General features: G+C 37.8%; 1 pseudogene; it reads left to right on the plus strand.

The window, feature by feature from the left end:
* The first annotated feature begins 17,889 nt into the window (after positions 1-17,889).
* The window catches only part of LOC123850736 (Y-box-binding protein 1-like), a 127,061-nt pseudogene continuing 120,682 nt past the window's right edge, over positions 17,890-24,268 (plus strand).

Raw genomic sequence — 24,268 nt, forward strand, 5'->3', positions numbered from 1 at the left:
TGAGTATAGATCCTTTGTCTCTTTGGTTAGATTTATTCCTAGGTATCTTATGGTTTTGGGTGCAATTGTAAATGGGATGGACTCCTTAATTTCTCTTTCTTCTGTCTTGTTGTTGGAGTATAGGAAAGCCACTGACTTCTGTGCATTGATTTTATATCCTGCCACTTTACTGAATTCCTGTATGAGTTCTAGCAGTTTTGGGGTGGAGTCTTTTGGGTTTTCCACATAAAGTATCATATCATCTGCAAAGAGTGAGAGTTTGACTTCTTCTTTGCCAATTTGGATGCCTTTGATTTCTTTTTGTTGTCTGATTGCTGTGGCTAGGACTTCCAATACTATGTTGAATAGCAGTGGTGATAGTGGACATCCCTGCCGCGTTCCTGACCTTAGGGGGAAAGCTCTCAGTTTTTCCCCATTGAGAATAATATTTGCTGTAGGTTTTTCATAGATGGCTTTTATGATATTGAGGTATGTACCCTCTATCCCTATACTCTGAAGAGTTTTGATCAAGAAGGGATGCTGTACTTTGTCAAAAGCTTTTTCTGCATCTATTGAAAGGATCATATGATTCTTGTTCTTTCTTTTGTTAATGTATTGTATCACATTGATTGATTTGCGGATGTTGAACCAACCTTGCAGCCCAGGGATAAATCCCACTTGGTCATGGTGAATAATCCTTTTAATATACTGTTGGATCCTATTGGCTAGTATTTTGGTGAGAATTTTGGCATCCATGTTCATCAGGGATATTGGTCTGTAGTTCTCCTATTTGATGGGGTCTTTGTCTGGTTTGGGGATCAAGGTAATGCTGGCCTCATAAAATGAGTTTGGAAGTTTTCCTTCCGTTTCTATTTTTTGGAACAGTTTCAGAAGAATAGGTATTAATTCTTCTTGAAAGGTTTGGTAGAATTCCCCTGGGAAGCCATCTGGCCCTGGGCTTTTGTTTGTTGGGAGATTTTTGATGACTGCTTCAATTTCCTTAGTGGTTATAGGTCTGTTCAGGTTTTCTATTTCATCCTGGTTCAGTTTTGGTAGTTGATACATCTCTAGGAATGCGTCCATCTCTTCCAGGTTATCTAATTTGCTGGCATAGAGTTGCTCATAATATGTTCTTATAATTGTTTGTATTTCTTTGGTGTTGGTTGTGATCTCTCCTCTTTCATTCATGATTTTGTTGATTTGGGTCATTTCTCTTCTCTTTTTGATAAGTCTGGCCAGGGGTTTATCAATCTTGTTAATTCTTTCAAAGAACCAGCTCCTAGTTTCGTTGATCTGTTCTACTGTTCTTTTAGTTTCTATTTCATTGATTTCTGCTCTGATCTTTATGATTTCTCTTCTCCTGCTGGGTTTAGGCTTTATTTGCTGTTCTTTCTCCAGCTCCTTTAGGTGTAGGGTTAGGTTGTGTACTTGAGACCTTTCTTGTTTCTTGAGAAAGGCTTGTATTGCTATATACTTTCCTCTTAGGACTGCCTTTGCTGCATCCCAAAGATTTTGAACAGTTGTGTTTTCATTTTCATTGGTTTCCATGTATTTTTTTAATTCTTCTTTAATTTCCTGGTTGACCCATTCATTCTTCAGTAGGATGCTCCTTAGCCTCCATGTATTTGAGTTCTTTCCGACTTTCCTCTTGTGATTGAGTTCTAGTTTCAAAGCATTGTGGTCTGAAAATAGGCAGGGAATGATCCCAATCTTTTGGTACCGGTTGAGACCTGATTTATGACCTAGGATGTGATCTATTCTGGAGAATGTTCCATGGGCACTAGAGAAGAATGTGTATTCCGTTGCTTTGGGGTGGAATGTTCTGAATATGTCTGTGAAGTCCATTTGGTCCAGTGTGTCATTTAAAGTCTTTATTTCCTTGTTGATCTTTTGCTTAGACGATCTGTCCATTTCAGTGAGGGGGATGTTAAAGTCCCCCACTATTATTGTATTGTTGTCGATGTGTTTCTTTGCTTTTGTTATTAATTGCCTTATATAATTGGCTGCTCCCATGTTAGGGGCATAGATATTTATAATTGTTAGCTCTTGTTGGATAGATCCTTTAAGTATGATATAGTGTCCTTCCTCATCTCTTATTACAGTCTTTGGTTTAAAATCTACTTTGTCTGATATAAGGATTGCCACCCCAGCTTTCTTTTGGTGTCCATTAGCATGGTAAATGGTTTTCCACCCCCTCACTTTCAATCTGGGGGTGTCTTTGGTTCTAAAATGAGTCTCTTGCAGACAGCATATCGATGGATCTTGTTTTTTAATCCAGTCTGTTAGCCTGTGTCTTTTGATTGGGGCGTTTAGCCCATTTACATTCAGGGTAACTATTGAAAGATAGGAATTTAGTGCCATTGTATTACCTGTAAGGTGACTGTTACCATATATTGTCTGTGTTCCTTTCTGGTCTATGTTGCTTTTAGGGTCTCTCTTTGCTTAGAGGACCCCTTTCAAGATTTCTTGTAGGGCTGGTTTTGTGTTTACAAATTCCTTTAGTTTTTGTTTGTCCTGGAAGCTTTTTATCTCTCCTTCAATTTTCAATGACAGCCTAGCTGGATAGAGTATTCTTGGCTGCATATTGTTCTCATTTAGTGCTCTGAATATATCCTGCCAGTCCTTTCTGGCCTGCCAGGTCTCTGTGGATAGGTCTGTTGCCAATCTAATGTTTCTACCATTGTAGGTTACATATCTCTTCTCCCGAGCTGCTTTCAGGATTTTCTCTTTGTCTATGAGACTCGTAAGTTTTACTATTAGATGTCGGGGAGTTGACCTATTTTTATTGATTTTGAGAGGGGTTCTCTGTGCTTCCTGGATTTTCATGCCTGTTTCTTTCCCCAAATTAGGGAAGTTCTCTGCTATAATTTGCTCCATTATACCTTCTGGCCCTCTCTCTCTTTCTTCTTCTTCTGGGATCCCAATTATTCTAATGTTGTTTCGTCTTATGGTATCGCTTATCTCTCGAATTCTGCCCTCGTGATCCAGTAGTTGTTTATCTCTCTTTTTCTCAGCTTCTTTATTTTCCATCATTTCATCTTCTATATTACTGATTCTCTCTTCTGCCTCATTTATTCTAGCACTTAGTGCCCCCATTTTTTATTGCACCTCATTAATAGCCTTTTTGATTTCTACTTGGTTGGATTTTAGCTCTTTTACTTCTCCAGAAAGGGTTTCTCTAATGACTTCCATATTTTTTTCAAGCCCAGCTAGTATCTTTAAAGTGATGATTCTGAACTCTAGATCTGACATCGTACTAATGTCCGTATTGAGTAGGTCCCTGGCAGTCGGTACTACCTCTTGTTCTTTTTGTTGAGGTGATTTTTTCCGTCTTGTCATTTTGTGCAGAGGAGAATAGATTAATGAGAGAACAGAATGCTAGCAGAGTAACCACGTCCCCAGAAAATATACTCTAAACAAATCAGAAAAGACCTGAAGCAGTGGGATAAGAAAGGGAAAGAGAGAAAAAAGAAAAAAAGAAAAAGAAAAAAAAAAAGAAAGATAAAAACAAAAACAAACAAAACAAAACAACAACAACAAAAGGAAAACCAGAATGTGATCAAATATGATCTATATGGTATATAGATCAGTGCCACACACTAGATTTGGGGTGTATTTTGGTCTTTTAGAAGAAAGTGCCTCCCAAAATTTTAAAGAAAGAAAAACTTATATATGTACAGAAATAAGGGTTGATATGATGAAGGTATGGAATATGACTGTAAAAATGGAAATTATAAAAAATGTTATAAAAGGAATTGATAAGAAGTTGTTTGAAAAAAGAAAGAAGAGGATTTAAAAAAAGAAAAAAGAAAAAGAAAAAAGAGAAAAAAAAAAGAAGGGAGAGGATGTGATTAGGCAGGGGAATAGAAAGCACCATATACTAGAGATTTAGGGTATATTTTAATCTGTTAGAAGAAACTATCTCAAAATTTTAAAGAAAGAACAACTTATATATATAAGCCAAAAATATGGGTAACTACTATGAAGGGATAGAATATGACTCTAAAAATGAAAAATAAAAATTTTTTTTTTTTAAAAAAGGGATTGATAAGATGTTGGTTGAAAAAGGGAAAAAGAAAAATTCAAAAAGAAGTAATAAGACAAAAAGACAGTTAAAAAAAATTAACTTTAAAAGACTAAAGAATCATGGTAAAAAAGCCGTGAATTCTATGTGCAGTATTCCCCTAGCGCTGGAGTTCTGCCGTTCTCATTGATCAGTAAACTTGGTCTTGGCTGGCTGTTGTCGCTGATCTTCTGGGGAGGGGCCTGTTGCCGCGGTTTCCAAATGTCTCTGCCGGAGGCGGAATTGCCCCGCCCTTGCCCCCTCCCGGCTAAGTAATCCGCTCGGGTTTGCTCTCCGGGGCTTTTGTTCCCTGCGAGCTTTCTGTACAGCTTTGGAGGCGGAGAGTGAAAATGGCGGCCTCCCAATCTCCGCCCCGGAGGAGCCGAGAACTCGGGCCCCGCTCCTCAGTGAGCCCCCAGAGAAAAGCCGCCAGTCACTCCCGCCTCCCCGGTCCCCGGCCGCACCCCGTGCTCACCCGGCCTGTGACCGCGCGTTCCTATCTCTGGCACCCGACCCCGGGTGGAGTCTCCAAACCCAGCAGATCCCTGCGGTGCACTCTCGTGAGGCTCCTCCCAGGGGAGGAAGGGGAGTCTCCCCGGATCTGCTGCTTGTTGGGTCCCTGCTGGAGGAGCAGTGGCCCGACTGTGCCGCGGATCACGGTTTATGGCGACCCCGAGCTGAGAGTCCGCGCCTGGGCTCCGCCTCTGCAGCCGGCTTCCCTGCTCCGTTACCTGGGAGCTCTGCCACACTCAGGCACCCCCGGTCTTTCTGTGACCCCGAGGGTCCTGAGACCACACTGTCCCGGAGGGTTCCACCCCCCGCTTAGCCACCAGAGTGACGTCCCTCAGCGGAGCAGACTTTTTAAAGTTCCGATTTTGTGCTCCGTGGTTCTATCACTTGCCAGAAGCGGCCAACAGAGGCCCCTCCCCCGCCGTCTATCCTCCCAAATATCGCCTCGGATTCACTTCTCCACGCGTCCTACCTTCCGGAAAGTGGTCGCTTTTCTGATGAGAGAGTTTTTGCTCTTCTTTTCTTCGATCTCCTGTTGAGTTTGTAGGTGTTCAGAATGGTTTGATCCCTATCCAGCTGAATTCCTAAGAGGAGACGAAATCCAGGTCTCCTACTCCTCCGCCATCTTGCTCCGCCCCTTGGCATAGTAATTTTAAAGAATTTATTTTCCGACTTCTTTAGGTGCCTTTTCATAAGTTCCTATGTATTTGCTCATAATAAAAGTCAAATCAGTCAGTGAGTTTCTAATTATTTCTCTTCTGGGTTTCCCCTCCTGAACAGATCCTAAGGAACAGTGAACTGTTTTCAGTCAAGCAGCAGAAACAAGAAAGAGGCAGAACAAATTCTTGGCTTATCCAATTACTGGATGATTCTGGAGACTAGGCCACACCAATGCATTCACAAGATCACTATGGAGATGCATGAAAGGAAATGGTATCAAAAGAACACTGCCATATCTTGTACAAGGGAATGAAAACTTCACAGGGTGATCCTTGCAAATAAGCTAGGGAATCTAGGAAGATGACTTGAGACCTCCTATTTCTCATTCACTGAGACTGCTAAAGTAGGCCTCTGGCAAGTCAGACTTGATTACAGAAGGGAATCCCTGAACACATGAACATTTCCCTAGGTGATTAGAATTTCCTGGGAGAGGTAATATCTTAGGTCGCAGGTCTCATTTATGGCCTCTCCAAAGACAGCCTGCCTTCCAGATTCCCCTAACCAGTCCCACTCTCTGCCCTTTCAGGTTTGGGGGCTGCCAGTCCTGGCAAAGGCACTATCTCCTGTGACTTCCTCACATCATGTCCAAATTTTTATAAATATGCCCTTCTCTAAACTCTTCCGCAAATGATCCAATTCAAATGTGCTATTCCTGCTGAGACCTTGACTAATAAGGCTGGTTTTAGAATAAGACTCATCTAGAATTCCAGCTACAGGATGCACTACCTGGTAACCTTGAACAAGTGACTTAGTCTCTTGAGGTCAAATGTCTCATCTAAAAATTAAAATAGTCAAAGTCTCCTCACTATGACAGATGAAAATTCAATGAGATTCCACAGGTAAAATGTTTGATGCATCATAAGTACTCATTTCTAGAGCCCTCAGTTTGTTTCTGAGTCCATAGTCTCTCATGGTTCGTCTCCCCCTCCGATTTCCGGGGGTGAGGGGATGGGTTAGCCTGGTGATGGGTATTAAGGAGGGCACATTCTGCATGGAGCACTGGGTGTTATGCACAATGAATCACGGAACACTACATCAGAAACTAATGATGTAATGCATGGTGATTAACATAATATAATAAAAAAAATAAGTACTCATTTCATCTCATTTCTTGCCTCTCTTTCCCAACCAGTTACGTGATTGGTTGGTTATGCCTGCCATGAAGAACTGATAGATCAGGGAAGATTTTGTCAAGGGAAGGAAAGTTTCAAGGAATTTTTTTTTACCCCACTACAATTATGAATACTGTAAACTAATAACTGATTTTTAACTCTAAACCAATCATTTTATTATCTTTATACTCAATCTTCAGGTCTAAGATTATGTTTTTTTGTGTCCATGTGTATATACATGTGTCTGCAACAGAAAAAGAATATTAACATGTATGTATATATTTGAGTGTATGTGTTAGATGTTTACATTACAGAAAGAAAGCAGCATTTTGTAACCATTCAAACAAAAAGAAAAAAAATGGAATAAAAAGCAATAGTTTCTCTTTATTCCAAAGCATTCCATGGTGAGGGGAGCTAAGACGGCAGTGTAGTAGGAGGACCCTAGGCTCGTCTAGTCTCTCGAACACAATTAGATAACTATCAAAACATTCTAAACACCCCAGAAATCAACCAAAGATTCCCCTTTCCACTACATAGGTCATTATTGTTAAACTGTGTTGCATGTGCACATACCCACACTCAAATTCACAAAAATGAAGCCCTGTATTTTTTTTTTTGTTTTATTGTGGAGGAGTATATGAATGAGATCTTACCACATAAATTATTGTGTGTTGATATTTTTTCACCGGATAATTATTTTTTCTTCATCTTTTTAGAACATAAACACATGTTATTTATTTCTAATTGTTAAAATAGTCCATAAAATTGATGCACTGTAATTAATATTTATTTATTTCTCTATATATGCATTTCCCCCAGTTTTTCTTTCTTTTTTTTTTTTAAGATTTTATTTATTTTTTGACAGAGAGAGACACAGCGAGAGAGGGAACACATGCAGGGGGAGTGGGAGAGGGAGAGAGAGAAGCAGGCTTCCCGCTGAACAGGGAGCCCAATGCAGGGCTCGATCCCAGGACCCCGGGATCATGACCTGAGCCGAAGGCAGACGCTTAACGACTGAGCCACCCAGGCGCCCCTCCCCAGTTTTTCACTGATAGAGTACTTAATAATAACTTTGTGCAAATGTGTAGTTTCCACAGGTACATTACTAGAAGTAGAATTCTTGGGTAAAAGGATATGAGTAGTTTAATTTTTGATTGACACTTCCAAATTGTCTTCTTAAAGTTCTCTCAAATTGTACTTTCAATATTAGTGTAGGAATATGTTAATGTTCCCATACTTGTTTTGAATCATAAATATAATCAGTATTTAAATTTGTGTCCATTTGAGTGAACAATGTATCCTTTTTTATTTTAAATTGCATTTGATTATGTCAATATATTCATATACTAATTGTCTTTATTCTTCTATAAAATGAATATTCATCTCCTCTGCCTCTTTGTTGGCCCAGTTTTCATATTTGTATTAATTTACAGGAGACCTTTACACGTTATGAGTAAATCTTTTTTCAAAAATTTCCAACCCTTGCTTGTTTTTTGACTCTGTTTATAATGGGTTTTTTTGTGTGTGTGCTGATGTTTTAAATTCTCATACATACAGATTTGTTGACTTTTTTTTAGATTTCTGGATCACATATTTTGTTTGATAAATCATTCCTTGAACATAAGTTGGTTTTTTTTTCCTCCTACATTAATCTACTTTGAAACTCTACAGTAATTTTCTAAACACAATTCTGTAGCCCATATCATTTATCCTTACGTTTAGTGAAAGAGAGATATAGTGAAAAATGCAACAGATCAGGAGTCTCTGTGTTGATACATAAGAGGTCTTAGAAAATATTTCTGGGGGCGCCTGGGTGGCTCAGATGGTTAAGCATCTGCCTTTGGCTCAGGTCATGATCCCAGGGTCCTGGGATCGAGTCCTGCATCAGGCTCCCTGCTCGGAAGGGGGCCTGCTTCTTCCTCTCCCTGTGCTGCCCCCCTGCTTGTGCTCTTTCGCTCTCTGTCAAATAAATAAATAAAATCTTAAAAAAAAAAAAGAAAATATTTCTGGAATAAATGGAATTTGATAGGCTCTGTTGCAAACAACCAGGAGTTTGTTATTAAGCTTTAATTGGTGTGACTTTGATAAATCATTCTATTTCTGTGTTATTCATTTTTAAATGAAATAATTATTCATATCATGATTTTAAAACACATGATTTTGGAATAAAACTGTTCAAAAAACAATATTTCATAAATCCTTGGTATGGAAAAAAGTAAATAATAAAGTTACTTGGTTGAAGAAAATGATTGTGGGTGGGTAGCAAGTAGAAAACATCCGAGATCTCACCTCCGTTCCCTTTTCCACCCAGCAACAGTCTTTAAGGCTTCTCTGGAGAAACCTCAAAGTTCCTCAAAGCCTATTTTGAAAAGACCTGTTGTTGGGGCATGAGTGGCTCAGTTGGTTAAGCATCTACCTTTGGCTCATCTTGGGATTGAGCCCCTCATCAGATCCCTGCTCAGTGGGGAGTCTGCTTTTCCCTATCCCTCTGCCCCACCCCCACCCCGCTTGTGCTCTCTCTCTCTCAAGTGAAGAAATAAAAATCTTAAAAAAAATTAAAAAGACCTCTTGTAAATTGATGATTTCTAAAATCAATGCCAAGGGTGATCTAGAAGTGTTTGGGAATAAAATATTAGAACTTCCATTTATACAGAACATCATTAATGAGATTTCGGTCCTTTTGCGTGTTTTATAATGCACACAAAATAGTAGTGTAGTATACAGGTATATAATATAAATAAATATATATATATAGGAGTCTGTATCTTTTTAGTCAATTCTAGCTCTAAAGCTACAAGATTCTAGGTATTTGAATACTATATCCCCATTTCTGCATTAAGTACTATGAAATGAACAAATAGAATATCTAACATATATTGCGTTGCAGGGAAGGAGCCCATATGCAATTTGGAAGATAATTTTTGCCTAGCTGAAAACAATTAGAGACCCCAGGTATGTAAGTTAGCAGAATGGTACAGACCATAATTGCCCAGGGTATATAAATCACAGAGTATGTAAGTGTTTAGGGTTCATCAACAGGTGGAGACTAGTGCAGGCCAAAATGGTGTGGGATATTTAAAGAGAATTTGGTACTTGATATGAGTCTCAAAAGATCAAGAATATGCCAGAAGCAAGAAAAAGAGTAAGAAGGGTACAGGAACTCTCAGAAGTAGAGGCAGGGAGGCAGCAATATACTTGAAAACGATACAAGACAGGAATTGAATGTGTAACATTATTTATTTTCAGGATAAGAATAGATATACCAAAGAACAGAGTATAAAGCCAGTGACTCAGCTTCACTTCTTTAAAATCCCTTCACTTAAAAAAAATTCATTTTGGGGGCACCTGAGTGGCTCAGTTGTTGGGTGTCTGCCTTCGGCTCAGGTCATGATCCCAGAGTTCTGGGATCGAGCCCCACATCGGGCTCCCTGCTCAGCCAGAAGCCTGCTTCTCTCCCTGCTTGTGTTCCCTCTGTCGCTATGTCTCTCTCTGTCAAATAAATAAAATCTTAAAAAAAAAAAAAAAGAAAAGAAAAAAATTCATTTTGTCTTAGTTGCATGGAAGGAGATATACACTTTCCTTGAATTCATGTGTCATTTATCTCCTAAGTAAGATATTTAAGGACATGGTCTGTAATCAGTATCACTTTTTCCTGAAGGTGTTGACTTACAGGATATGAATCGAGGAACCAGATTAGAGAAGAAAGGTCAGTTAGATTGTAACAAGATGCAGAGTAAGTGTGTCTAATTTGGATTGGGAAGACAAAATGAGCTTTTACTTGAGCTTTTACTCAAGATTTGAATTAAGAGGGCACCTGGGTGGCTCAGATGGTTAAGCGTCTGCCTTCGGTTCAGGTCATGACCCCAGGGTCCTGGGATCGAGCCCCGCATCCGGCTCCTGGCTCAGTGGGGAGTCTGCTTCTCCCTCTCCCTCTGCCTCTCCCCCTGCTCATGCTCTCTCTCTCTCTGTATCTCTGTGTCTCAAATGAATAAATAAAATCTTTTTTAAAAAAAAAAGATTTGAATTAAGAATAGAGCTAAATTTCATACACCATAGTTTTGATTATCTGGGGGTAAATTTGATAAAGGTTTTTAAAGTTGATGAAGGTGGGGGTTATATATAGGAAATAAATATTTTTTATTCTACAACTGTCTTATGATTTTTCAGGATTTAATTTATTAAATGCAGAACCACCTGTTGGATCTTGTAGAAGAAAAGTGAGATACCATAGGGTGATTATGTATAAGTCTCCTTGCTAATATTCCCTGAAGTTGTTCTCAGGTTCTATCAACTACACAAAGTCTTTCTTAGCAATTCCCAACAGTGAAATGTTTGCCATTTCCCTGACTATAGCATTTAATTGTTATCTTCATGGGTCTCCAATTTTAAAACATGTGAGTAGTTCCATGGTGAACTTCATCTCAAGCTACAGAGGAGCAGAAAGTGGGTCATAACGGCATTGCAGTGTGTTGCTTCTCAGCTACCCTCTCATTAAAGAGTTTCATCTCCATTTATGGAACTCATTTGACACTTGTTAAATGGACCTTAGGCAAATAATGCTGATGCCTAAACCCTTGTGTATCCTGGGTTAAAACAACTCTGGCTTTCCTATTCCAAGATATTGAAGCTTCCTAAAAATGCCAACTAAGAGTTAAACAACTTACATGATAATTTCTGAAAACTGCAACTCAAAATTACTATAAAAATACTAGTAGCTTGAGAAAGAGGCAGCAAAAGATAATCTAATAATAAAATATGGACTTGTCCTAAACAAAATATACAAAACCTAAACGTTCTCATCAGAAAATACAAGGCAACTATCCCAGACAAACAAAAACTAAAGGACTTTGTAACCGATAAACCAGCACTGCAAGAAATATTAAAGGGGACTCTTTGAGTGGAAAGGAAAGGCCAAAAGTGACAAAAGCAAGAAAGGATCAGAGAAAACTTCCAGAAACAACAACAAAACAAGTAACAAAATGGCAATAAATACATATCTATCAATAATTACTCCTAATGTAAATGGAATAAATGCTCTAATCAAAAGACATAGGGTATCAGAATGGATAAAAAAACAAGACCTAGCTACATGCTGCCTACAAGAGATTCATTTTAGATCTAAAAACACGTGCAGATTGAAAGTGAGGAGATGGAGAACCATTTATCATGCAACGGATATCAAAAGAAAGCTGGAGTAAGAATACTTATAACAGACAAACTAGACTTTAAAATAAAGACCGTAACAAGAAATAAAGAGGGGCACAATATCATAGTAAAGGAGTCTATCCAACAAGAAGAACCAACAATTGTAAATATTAATATTAATGCCCCCAACTTAGGAGCACCCAAATATATAAAACAATTAATAACAAACATAAAGGAACTCATTTTAATAATACAATAATAGTAGGGGACTTTAACACCCTACTTACATCAATGGACAGATCATCTTAAACAGAAAATCAACAAGGAAACAATGGCTTTGAATAACACACTAGACCAAAAGGACTTAACAGATCTATTTAGAATATTTCATCCAAACCGAGCAGAATACACATTCTTTTCAAGGGCACATGGGACATTCTCAGAACAGATCACATATTAGGTCACAAATCAGTCCTCAACAAATACAAAAATACTGAGATCATACCATGCATCTTTTCTGACCACAACATTATGAAACTTGAAGTCAACCACAAGAAAAAATCTGGAAAGACCACAAATACATGGAGGTTAAACAACATGCTACTAAACAATGAATGGGCCCACCAGGAAATCAAAGGACAAATTAAAAAAATATATGGAAACAAATGAAAATGAGAACAGAATGATCCAAAACCTTTGGGATTCAGCAAAAGTGGTCCTAAGAGGGAAGTATATAACAATACAGGCCTACCTTAAAAAGCAAGAAAAATCTCAAATAAACAACCTAAACTTACACCTAAAGGAACTAGAAAGGGAACAACAGATGAAGCTTAAAGCCAGCAGAAAAACAGGAAAATAGTACAGATCAGAGCAAAAATAAATGATATAGAAATTAAGAAAATAATAAAATAAAATAGGTCAATGAAACCAGGAGCTAGTTCTTTGAAAAAAATAATAATATCAATAAACTTCTAGCCAGACTTATTAAAAAGAAAAGAGAAAGGACCCAAATAAATAAAATCACAAATGAGAAACAACCAACACCACAGGAATACAAACAATTATAAGAGAATATTATGAAAAACTATATGCCAACAAATTAGAATGTAGAAGAAATGGATAAATTACTAGAAACATATAAACTATCAAAACTGAAACAGGAATAAATAGAAAATTTGAACAGATGGTAACTAGCAAAGAAATTGAATCAGTAATCACAAAATCCCAACAAACAAAAGTCCAGGGTCAGATGGCTTCACAGGCAAATTCTACCAAACACAGAGTTAATACCTATTTTTCCTCCAACTATTCCAAAAAAATTGAAAAGGAAGGAAAAACTTCCAAATTCATTCTATGAGGCCAGCATTACACTGATACCAAAACCAGATAAAGTCTCCACTAAAAATGAGAACTATAGGCCAATATCCCTGATGAACATGGATGCAAGAACTCTCAGTAAAATACTAGCAAATTGAATCCAACACAATACATTAAAAAAGATCATTCACTATGATCAAGCTGGATTTATTCCTGGGTTGTAGGGGTGGTTCAATATTCACAAATCAATGTGATACATCATATTAATAAAAGAAAGGATAAGAACCAAATGATCATTTTAATAGATGGAAAAAAACCTTTGACAAACTACAACATCCATTCATGATAAAAACCCTCAACAAAATGGGTTTAGATGGAATGTACCTCAACATAATAAAGGCCATCTATGAAAAACCCACAGCTAATATCATCCTCAATGGGGAAAACAGAACTTTTCTTCACGGTCAGGAACAAGACAGGGATATTCACCCTCACCACTGTTATTTAACATAGTACTGGAAGTCATAGCCACAGCAATCAGACAACAGAAAGAAATAAAAGGCATCCAGATTGGCAAGGAAGAAGTTAACCTTTCACTATTTGCAGATGATATGATACTTTATATAGAAAACCTGAAAGACTCCACCAACAAATTGCTAAACATGATAACACGAATTCAGTAAAGTTGCAGGATACAAAACCAACATAGAGAAATCTGTTACATTTCTATACACATATAGAAATACGTTCTATAATGAAGCAGCAAAAAGAGAAATTAAGAAATCAGTCCCATTTACAATTACACCAAAAACCATAAGATACCTAGGAATAAACTTAACCGAAGAGGTGAAAGACCTGTACTCTGAAAACTAAGAACAGTGATGAAAGAAATTGAAGATGACACAAAGAAATGGAAAAACATTCCATTCCATGCTCATGGATTGAAAGAACAAATATTGTTAAATGTCTATACTACCCAAAACAATCTACAGATTTAATGCAATCCCTATCAAAATACCACTAGCATTTTTCACAGAGCTAGAACAAACAATCTTAAAATTTGGTTGGAACCACAAAAGACCCCAAATAGCCAAAGCAACATTGAAAAAGAAAAGCAAAGCTGGAGCAATCACAATTTCAGACTTCAAGTTATATTACAAAGCTAAAGTATTCAAAACGATATGGTACTGGCACAAAAATAGATACATAGATCAATAGAACAGAATAGAAGACCCAGAAATGGACCCACAAAGATATGGTCAACTAATCTTCAACAAAGCAGGAAAGAGTATCCAATGGAAAAAAGACAGTCTCTTCAACAAATGGGTGGTGGGAAAACTGGACAGCAACATGTAAAAGAATGAAACAACTACTTCCTTACACCATACACAAAAATAAATTTAAAATAGATGAAAGACCTAAATGTGAGACATGAAACATTAAAATTCTAGAGGAGAACATAGGCAGTAACTTCTATGACATCAGCCATGGCAACTTCTTACTCGATATGTCTCCTAAGCAAGGGAAACAAAAGCAAAATAAACTATTAAAACTTCATCCAAATAAAAAGCTTCTGCACAGAGAAGGAAACAATGAACAAAACTAAAAGGCAACCTACAGAATAGGAGAAGATATTTGCAAATGACATATCTGAGAAAGGGTTAGTATCCAAAATCTATAAAGAACTTATAAACTCAACACCCAAAACAATGAATAATCCAATTAAAAAATGGGCAGAATTCATGAATAGCCATTTTTCCAAAGAAAACATACAGGATGGCCAACAGCCACATGAAAAGATCACTGCTCAACATCACTGATCATCAGGGAAATACAAATCAAAATACAGTGAGCTATCACCTTACACCTGTCAGAATGGCTAAAATCAAAAACATAAGAAACAACAGGTATTGGCAAGGATGTGGAGAAAGGGGAACCCTCTTGCACTGTTGGTAGGAATGCAAACTGGTGCAGCCACTCTAGAAAACACTATGGAAGTTCCTCAAAAAGTTAAAAATAGAACTACCCTAGGATCCAGTTATCACACTACTGGGATTTACCAAAAGAATTCAAAAATATTAATTCAAAGGAATACACGCACCCTGATGTTTATAGCAGCGTTATCTGCAATAGCTAAACTATGGAAACAGCCCAAGTGTCTATCGACGGATGAATGGGTAAAGAAGAAGTGGTCTAAATATATAGTGGAATACTACTCAGCCATCAAAAAGAATGAAATCTTGCCATTTGTGACAACGTGGATGGAGCTAAAGAATATTATGCTAAGAGAAATAAGTCAGTTGGAGAAAGACAAATACCATGTGATATTCACTCATACGTGGAATTTAAGAAACAAAACAAAGAAGCAAAGGGAAAAAAAGAGAAAGAGAGTCAAATCAAGAAATAGACTCTATAGAGAAGAAGCTGATGGTCACCGTGGGGGTAGAGAGGAAGGGGAAAGGTGAAACAGGTGATGGGGATTAAGGAGTCCACTTGCTGTGATGAGCACCTGGTGTTATATGGAAGCGCTGAATCTCTATATTGTACACTTGAAACTAGTATTACACTGTATGTTAAATAACTGGAATTTAAATAAAAACTTAAATAAAATAAAATACATTCTGGAGAATGCTTTATATTCTAAATAGTTGGAAGTCAAATAGAAAATAGCTTATGGGAGCCTACTACATTTTTTTAAATAGTTTATGAATAAAGCATTTTTGACTGATACCCATGTATTTTTAGCAAATATATACAGAGAGATCTTTAAAGTCCCTGAATTAAAGGATTGACCATTAAGATTTGCCAGCATCAAAGGAGTACTTGAGGGGTTTCAAACTGTGAGATATTGAAGAAGTTTTATAGGATTTCATAGGCTCCACGTAGGCCAGTGTATTTATTATGAAATTGAAATGTTGATGGAGGAATTCCATTATCAAGCAGCCATTCTCAAAGATGATATTGGACCATGAGGATTCCAGCAGTCTATCCAGTGATTCTTGGCAATCAGCAGCTTCACAGAAGAGTTATAACCATTTCTCAAATTTGAAATGCAAGTTAATATTATTTTCAGAAGATTCTTAATAGCCTTTACATTCTTAAAATTGACCATCTATTTCTGGAGCTCAATGGGCTGATTGATTCTCTGGTCCATTTAATTTATAGGGTAGACATCATCTTGGTGCACATAGTTTCATTTCATTTGCATGTTTTTATTTAGATTTGCCTGATTTACTTTCTTCATTGTTAATTCTGTATTTTACAATACCCCTCAATTATACATATGGAGAAATCTCTTAAGAATGACACATAGGAGCACCTGGGTGGCTCAGTTGGTTAAGCATCTGACTTCGCCTCAGGTTCATGATCTCAGGATCCTGGGATCCAGCCCTGCGTCAGGCTCCGCCATTCAGCAGGGAGTCTGCTTGTCCCTCTGCCCCTCCCCCTGCTTGTGCTCTCTCTTTCACTTTCTCTCTCAAATAAATAAAATCTAAAAAAAAAAAAAAAAAAAGAGTGACGTAAAAATAATGATCATAATTGTGATTTAGAATGGCAACTTGAAGTGATATCATATAGGTAAAGAATAAAGAGAAACGTTAGTACAAATACAGAATTCAGATCTGTATTTGGGGAAAGAAGCAAATCTGGTGGTGTGATGACTTAGGACAAAGGGCAGAAACATACCAAGATTAAATAGGCAGTACCCTGATAAATAGTGGAAGTTGAGTTATAGTGTGCTGGCTGCATTCAGTGTTGGTCCCAAGTGAAGGTCCTCTTATGAAACATTATCAAAGACTACATGAAATCAATGATATATTGCCATCATGTTTGAACAAAATATGGTGACCTCTTTGGTAAATCAATTGAGCTTTTATTTTAAAAGTACACAATAATGCTTTCCAGTACAAAATTTTTTAACTTAATTGCTGAAGGCTAATAAGAAGAGATTACAACTGCCGAGAGAGCATTCAAATTTACCTTTGCTGAGGGAAGGAAAAGAACTACAGGGCACACCCTAGTTAAAAGCTTAAGGGTTAGATGCAAAGACTGACAGATATTATGGCTAAGGAAAAGGAGGATCACGAGACTCCACTATCAAATGACTTCTTTTTATATGAAGTCAATGGCAATAGCATGCTGTATAAAAGAGCACGTTTTGTATATGAGAAGATAATTTGTTTTATATTTATGTGAAACCACTGATATACAAAGCCTGAATCAATTAATAACATATGTGTGGTACATATATGGCATAAAAGTACTCATTGGCATTTTATTCTTTCCATTAGAAAAATAATTCATTCTACCTAAGAATATCACTTTCTTTTTTTTTTAATTTTATTTATTTATTCATGAGAGACAGAGAGAGAGAGAGAGGCAGAGGGAGAAGCAGGCTTCCAAGGAGCAGGGAGCCCGATGCGGGGCTCCATCCCAGGACCCTGGGATCATGACCTGAGCCGAAGGCAGACGCTTAACCATCTGAGCCACCCAGGAGCCCCAAGAATATCACTTTCTTAATGGGAATAGAAAAATTGTGTTGGGAGCTTCATTTATATTCCATTATGCAAGGAAGGAAAATTATATACAATTAAAAAAAGGTGACACTTAACATGCTAATTCACACACTGCTTTATTCACAGAGAATAGTTTGTAGTCAGTGATTAACTTAAAAATAATGAAAATAGTAAGCGTGATCAAAGTTGAGCCACTGTGTAAATACGCATTCTATGTCCTCGGCCAAGAAATATACAATGAGTGTGTGGTAGTTTGACTAATGGTCCCCAAAGATGTTCATGTTTTAATCCTTGGAACTTGCTGTGAATATGGTTCCTTACATGACAAAAGGGATTTTGCAGATGTGTTTGAGTTAAGGAGCTTGAGTGAGAAAGATTACCCAGCTGGCTCCAATGAAATCATGAGGTTTCTTATAAGAAGGAGGCATGAGGGTGAAAGAGAAGTGGCAATGAAAACAGAGGTCAGGGAGATGCCATTGCTGGAAGGGACCGTGAGCCAGGGAATGCAGATAGTCTCTTGAAGCCGGAAATGGCAAGGGATGGATTCTTCTCTAGACTTTCCAGAAGGAATGTGTTCCGGTCAAGATACCTGCGTGTTAGTTCCATAAGACTTTTCAGACCTCTAGCCTCAGAACTGTCAGGTAATACATATATGTTGTTTTAAGCCACTAAATTTGTGCTAATTTGTTGCAAGAGCAATAAGATACAGAATGCAAGAAAAATTTCTATGCTGGCCCTGAGGGGATGAGAGTTTACTTTTACCTTTTGAAATGATGATAGCATTGAAATCTCTCTACATAACCCTGACACTGGCCGTGAAAACCATTTCTAAGTGCTCAACTGATATATCTTGCAATACATTTTGAAAAGCTCAAGTTTATCACCAGGTTTGAAATATCAAGATTTTAAATGTTGAGGATAGAACATTATGATTCCTTATGATTAAATGCTAGTGAAAATAGGAAAATTCCTGAACCCGGTTCCTTTTTAATATTTGATCTCTGTCTTTATTCATCAGAGAAAGAAATCAACAACATATCCAGGACACACTTAAAAACCACATGTAAATGTAGCAACAAGAGTTGAAGTATTTTGCAAAGCCAAATGGCACATGAAGGATGGACTGGAAAACAGTCTGATGCTACTTCCCAAATTAAAATACTGTGCCATCCAGCTTTCATATGTGAAATGCATTATGGAATGTCATCTTTTCTTAATAATTGCTCTATTATATGTTGGTGCATATTTCATATAAACATACATAGAACTCTCTGTCACGATGTTATGAAGCACTTTCAGGAAAGCGTCTATACTGACGCTCAGGTTTTCTCTCTCATGGGATACAGTTAGGATTAGCACTCAAACTACTGCATTAAGTTCATTTTGTAGTCAAAAAAGGTTGTGTTAAATTCAACAATGCATATTAAAAATCAAACAACAGAAGGTATAGTGCAAACCACAAGTCTTCTGCCACTACCCCACCACAATCACGATTCATATCCCAAAGAGGTAATAACCTTTCACCCTTTTGGTAGACAGATTGGTTTTCATTTAATAAATAACGTGCTTATAATCCTTTTCCTTAATTGTGTTTCCAGTTGTAGATATTATAAAGTGACTTCCTACTCAGATGATGAGAGTTCAGCTGTTATATAATACCCTCACTTTTCCCCCTCCCCTGCTCCCTAACATAGTTATTTTATTCTTTTTGTTGAAATGGTCAGTGTCCAAATTATTAAAACTACCTAGATTTCACAACTAAGACAAATATTAACTTCCTTATTGTGCAACTTTTAAATTAATTTATTTTTCTATTCTAGTTAATAATGTCCTCCCTTTTGGTTATCTTCCTTTCCTATGAAGATATCAATAATTAATTCCCAAACTCTTTGACAGTGGTCCAAATGTTTTAATACATTAAAAAGCATACAAAAATGAACTCAAACTGGATCAAAAACCTAAATTTAAAGATAAAACTATAAAACTCTTAGACAAAAACGGGGGTAAATCTTCATGACCTTGGATATGACAATGATTCCCTAAATATGACACCAAAAGTCTAAGTGACAAAAGATAAATAGATAAATGGGACTTCATCAAAATTAAAAAGTTTTGTGCTTCAAAGGACACTATCAAGAAAATAAAAAATCACCCCAAAGAATGGGAGAAAATTGGGCGCCTGGGTGGCTCAGTTGGTTAAGCGACTGCCTTCGGCTCAGGTCATGATCCCAGGGTCCTGGGATCGAGTCCCGCATCGGGCTCCCGGCTCAGCAGGAAGCCTGCTTCTCCCTCTCCCACTCCCCCTGCTTGTGTTCCTGCTCTCACTGTCTCTGTCTCTGTCAAATAAATAAATAAAATCTTAAAAAAAAAAAAAAAAAAAAGAATGGGAGAAAATGTTTGCAGATCACACATCTGATAAAGGACTTGTTTCTAGGGGCACCTGGGTGGCTCAGTTGTTAAGTGTCTGCCTTCGGCTTGGGTCATGATCCCAGGGTCCTGGGATCAAGCCTTGCATTGGGCTCTCTGCTCAGCGGGAAGCCTGCTTCTCCCTCCCCCACTCCCCCTGCTTGTGTACCTTCTCTCTGTCAAATAAATAAATAAAATCTCTAAAAAAAAAATACATTCGAATCATGATTTCTGGAGACTTCTGTCTTCTAGTTTGTATTGGATTCTCTCCAGGCCCAATGCTGAGCTAACATTCTGAAACTTCTCTTCATTATTTGCTTGAGTCTCTCCTTCTTTTCTCTATTTTATAGGATGACCTATTTTTTGCACCCCAGCTCTCCCTCTTTTGACATTTCCTCCATTGTCTTAGTGGAGTATAACCTCTGATAGATTGCTAAGAATGGAATCATGGAAGATACATTAAAAAAAATCTTTAAATCTTATAAAGTGTTTATTTGATCCTGATACTTAATGGACAGTTTGGGCGTGAATAATATTCTAGATTTGGTACCATTTTTATTCAAAATTTTGAGACCATTTCTCCATTATATTTCAGTTTTCAATGATATAGCTAAAAATTCCAACTTTGGCTTTTGATCCTTTGTATACTATTTTTTCCTTCTCTGGAACTGTTTAGAATCTTCTCTTTATTCCTGATAGTGAAAAATTATAATGATTGTGTGATTGTGTGTGTGTGTATGTGTGTGTGTGTGTGTGTTTTATCATTCATTATTCTGATTGTTCTGATCCTTGGTTGGTCTTTTCTATACAGAAACTTGTCTTTCACTTCTGGAAAATATATTTGTAATTTTTCTTTGATGTTTTTTCTCAATAATGATCTATCATCTTTAGTTAGGACACTATAATTTAATAGAAGTGAAGGATAAAAAGTTAACTGAAGCCTGAATTATACCTCAAGTTATGTATTAAAAAGCTGGACACAGATTCTTTGGTGAAGATATCATCATTTCATCTTTCTTCAGTGTGAAAAAAAGTATTATTTTTAGAAACATTGTTATCAACTTTTAAAAATATTAGCTAAAATCAGTGGTCTGTGGCTATTCTGAAAAAAACATTAACTGGTCTGGGGAAGCTGTAAGTTTGAGAAGCATTGCCATAACCAGTGTTTTTCACTTGTCCCAGGGATTATAATGGTTTTTAAACGAGAGACACAGTATTGTTTTACCTCTGACTTGTGGCAAGAATTGTCTGATTTTTAATAGCGGCTATTTCTCATTGAGAATATTCCCAGCAGCTAAAATTAACAAATGTGATGGAGCTCACCTCAGATGTAAATTAAGTTCTTATCTAATTCCTGATGTGACCAGCAAGTACATGTCATTGAGTTACTGAATCTCAACAAGGAATTCTAGAAATGCCTGTGGCTGAGCCCCTTATATTTTACTGTTGAAACACAGGCTCTCTGGCATTCTATTAAATCACAAAAGTTCTTTCAAATTTTTTTTCTCATTGATCTCACTAAGATTCTGTATAAAAAGCAAAAGATTCAAATCTTATTCACCTCATGGTTAAAAAAAAATACTTTAAAATTTAACTAATGTAGGAACTCTAAATAGCCCAAAGGGAATTTGAGATTTAGAAATTATTCTGTTTATTTCATCATCGTTGACATACACACTAGATCTTCAGGCCAAGTTTTAGCCCTTCAAGTGCTCCCTTTTGTGACAACATCTCAGAAAACTCAAATGTCCTAGCATCAATTTGGTTTGCTCTTACTTGAGCTCAGTATTTGGAGTAAAGGTAGGAGAGCAGACAGAGGTCAGGATGCTATTGAGTGCTTCCAGTTTTCTCAGAAAGAGTAACTCACCTGGAAAAATTTCGCATTTCAGAGTACCTGGAATGATGTTTTTTTAAGGTTTTATTTATTTATTTGAGAGAGAGAGAGAGAGAGAGCATGAGCAGGCGAAGGGGAGGGGCAGAGGGAGAAGCAGACTCCCCTCTGAGCTGGGAGCCCAACTCGGGGCTTGATCCCAGCACCCTGGGATCATGACCTGAGCCGAGCTGAAGGCAGATGCTTAACCAACTAAGTCACCCAGGCACCCTGCTGAAATGATGTTTTTAACTTCAATGCTGTATCAAGTTGCAGCACCATTTGCAAAATTGTAACACTGGGAAACAATATAGGGGACCCTGTTTTCCCCAAATAGTAGTTACTTGTATAGTCTTCCTGAAAGCTACACATTAAGGCTTTCTGGCCCTACTTTTTTCTTTTGGAGTGAACTTTTTCTCTGAAAACCAACTGGAAATTGATGGGACCCTTGCTGCTTTATGGCACTGACTAATGAATTTATACTTCTGACTCTGTTTAACCCCAGTGCAGGCTGCCATACATGTGGTATGTGATGAAGTATATCTTTTGTTGCTATATGCTGATGAGCATTGGCCAGCTTTTGTAGCCCCTGAGAATTCTGGCAACGAAAATATTTGAGACAATATAGCTTTCCCCCAGGGCCTTGCTGCTGGCCTGCACTGAGATGGATTCCTTCCAGATCACAAAGTGTCATTTAAATGCTGGAATCAATAATTAACAATCTAGTGAATGCAATTCTCTTTAGAAATATTTGGTTTGGGGGTGCTCCTCGATGGCTCGGTCAGTTAAGCGTCTGCCTTTGGCTCAGGTCATGATCTCAGGGTTCTGGGATCAAGCCCTGAGTTGGGCTCCCTGCTTCTCCCTCTCCCCTGCCCCTGCTCATGTCCTCTCTTACCTCTCTCCCTATCTCTCTCAAATAAATAAATAAAATCTTAAAAAAATATATTTGGTTTGGGGGCACCTGGGTGACTCAGTGGATTAAGCCTCTGCCTACGGTTTATGGCCATGATCCCAGGATTCCGGGATTGAGCCCTGCTCAGCAGGGAGTCTGCTTCTGCCTCACCCTCTCCCTCTCTGTGACTTCTCTCGCTCTGTCTCAAATAAATAAATAAAATCTTTAAAAAAAAAAAAAAGAGAAATATTTGCTTTGTATTCTTTTAGATGACAACAGGCTCTCAAGACTGAGAAGGCAAAAATAGTGACAAAAATTTAGAAGGACTTTTCTTTCTCCCAACTCTAACAGATATATAATGATGATTCCCTTTATCCCCTTCTGATGAGATAGCTGAAGGAAGTAGAATTATGGGGGTAAAGAACTCTTAAAAGCAGATGGAGCAGGGTTCATATTTTTTGGCCTTGAGCTACTTAACTTCTCTGAGCCCATTTATTCAGTTACAAAACTGATATATCAATTAATATGAAATTGCTGTTAGATCATCATGAGAGAATATAAAGACAGAGGTACTTAGAAGGTGCTCAACAAATAGCAGGTTTTTAAAAGGCAGGGAACAGCATGACAGGATACAAAGGGCTCTGCATGAGGAATCAGAGAATGCCCACCTTTGGCACTGACCAGTTCTGATACTGCATAAAGGTCATTTTACATCTCTCGTTTTATTTCTCTTCTAATTGAGGTATTTAGGTGACAAGGAAGAGACCCATCTAGACATCTAAACTGGGGCACCTGGGTGGAGCAGTCGGTTAAGTGCCTGACTCTTGATTTTGGCTCAGGTCATGATCTCAGGGTTGTGAGACTGAGCCCTGCATCAGGCTCTGAGCTCAGCATCGAGTCGGCTTGAGATTCTCTCTCCCTGTCCCTCTGCCCCTCCCCTTGTGCTCTCTCTCTCTAAAATAAAAAATAAATAAATAAATTGGGGTGCCTGGGTGGCTCAGTTGTTAAGCGTCTGCCTTTGGCTCAGGTCATGATCTCTGGGTCCTGGGATCGAGCCCCGCATCGGGCTCCCTGCTCCACGGGAAGCCTGCTTCTCCCTCTCCCACTCCCCCTGCTTGTGTTCCCTCTCTCACTGTCTCTCTCTCTGTCAAATAAATAAATAAATAAAATCTTTAAAAAAAAAAAATCTTAAAAAAATATATACACCTAATCTAGTTCAACCCAAAAAAGAAAATTATGTCTTCCACTCTGAAGAGTGAAAGATACAACTGCAATCTCAAACTGATCTCACATTACAGAAGAGGCTATGGTTCACATGGCTCACACGCATAAACATAAACTCTTCGACAGTCATCCCAGGGCAAAAATGTGATATAGCCCAGCTTTGTAGGGAGTTAGAGCTAGAAAGTGAGAAACTGGGGTAACTTCTGAATATCTCAGGTATTATAACATCGCTCTCATCTCCACTTCTCTCCATGCATCTGCTGAATTTGTCTCCCCATTCTCCCTCTCTAGACTATTTTTTATGAGCTTATTCATGGTTGGTATGACCGCTATTTTACAACACTTGCTGCTCCATTATAATCACAGCACTTCAATTATACCTCCCAGCACAGACTAACAACAGTGCCGATTATTACTGGAGAAAAAAGAATGGTTTATTCTACCCTATGCACAGGTTTCCCTTAAGTCAGCTGTCCATCTTTAATCAGCTATTGACAGAACGAAGTGGCAAGGAGA

Source organism: Mirounga angustirostris, unplaced genomic scaffold (assembly GCF_029215605.1).
Source record: "Mirounga angustirostris isolate CCGP_5_RB_7025 unplaced genomic scaffold, mMirAng1.0.hap1 SCAF_10, whole genome shotgun sequence".
NCBI classification, from domain to species: Eukaryota; Metazoa; Chordata; class Mammalia; order Carnivora; family Phocidae; genus Mirounga; species Mirounga angustirostris.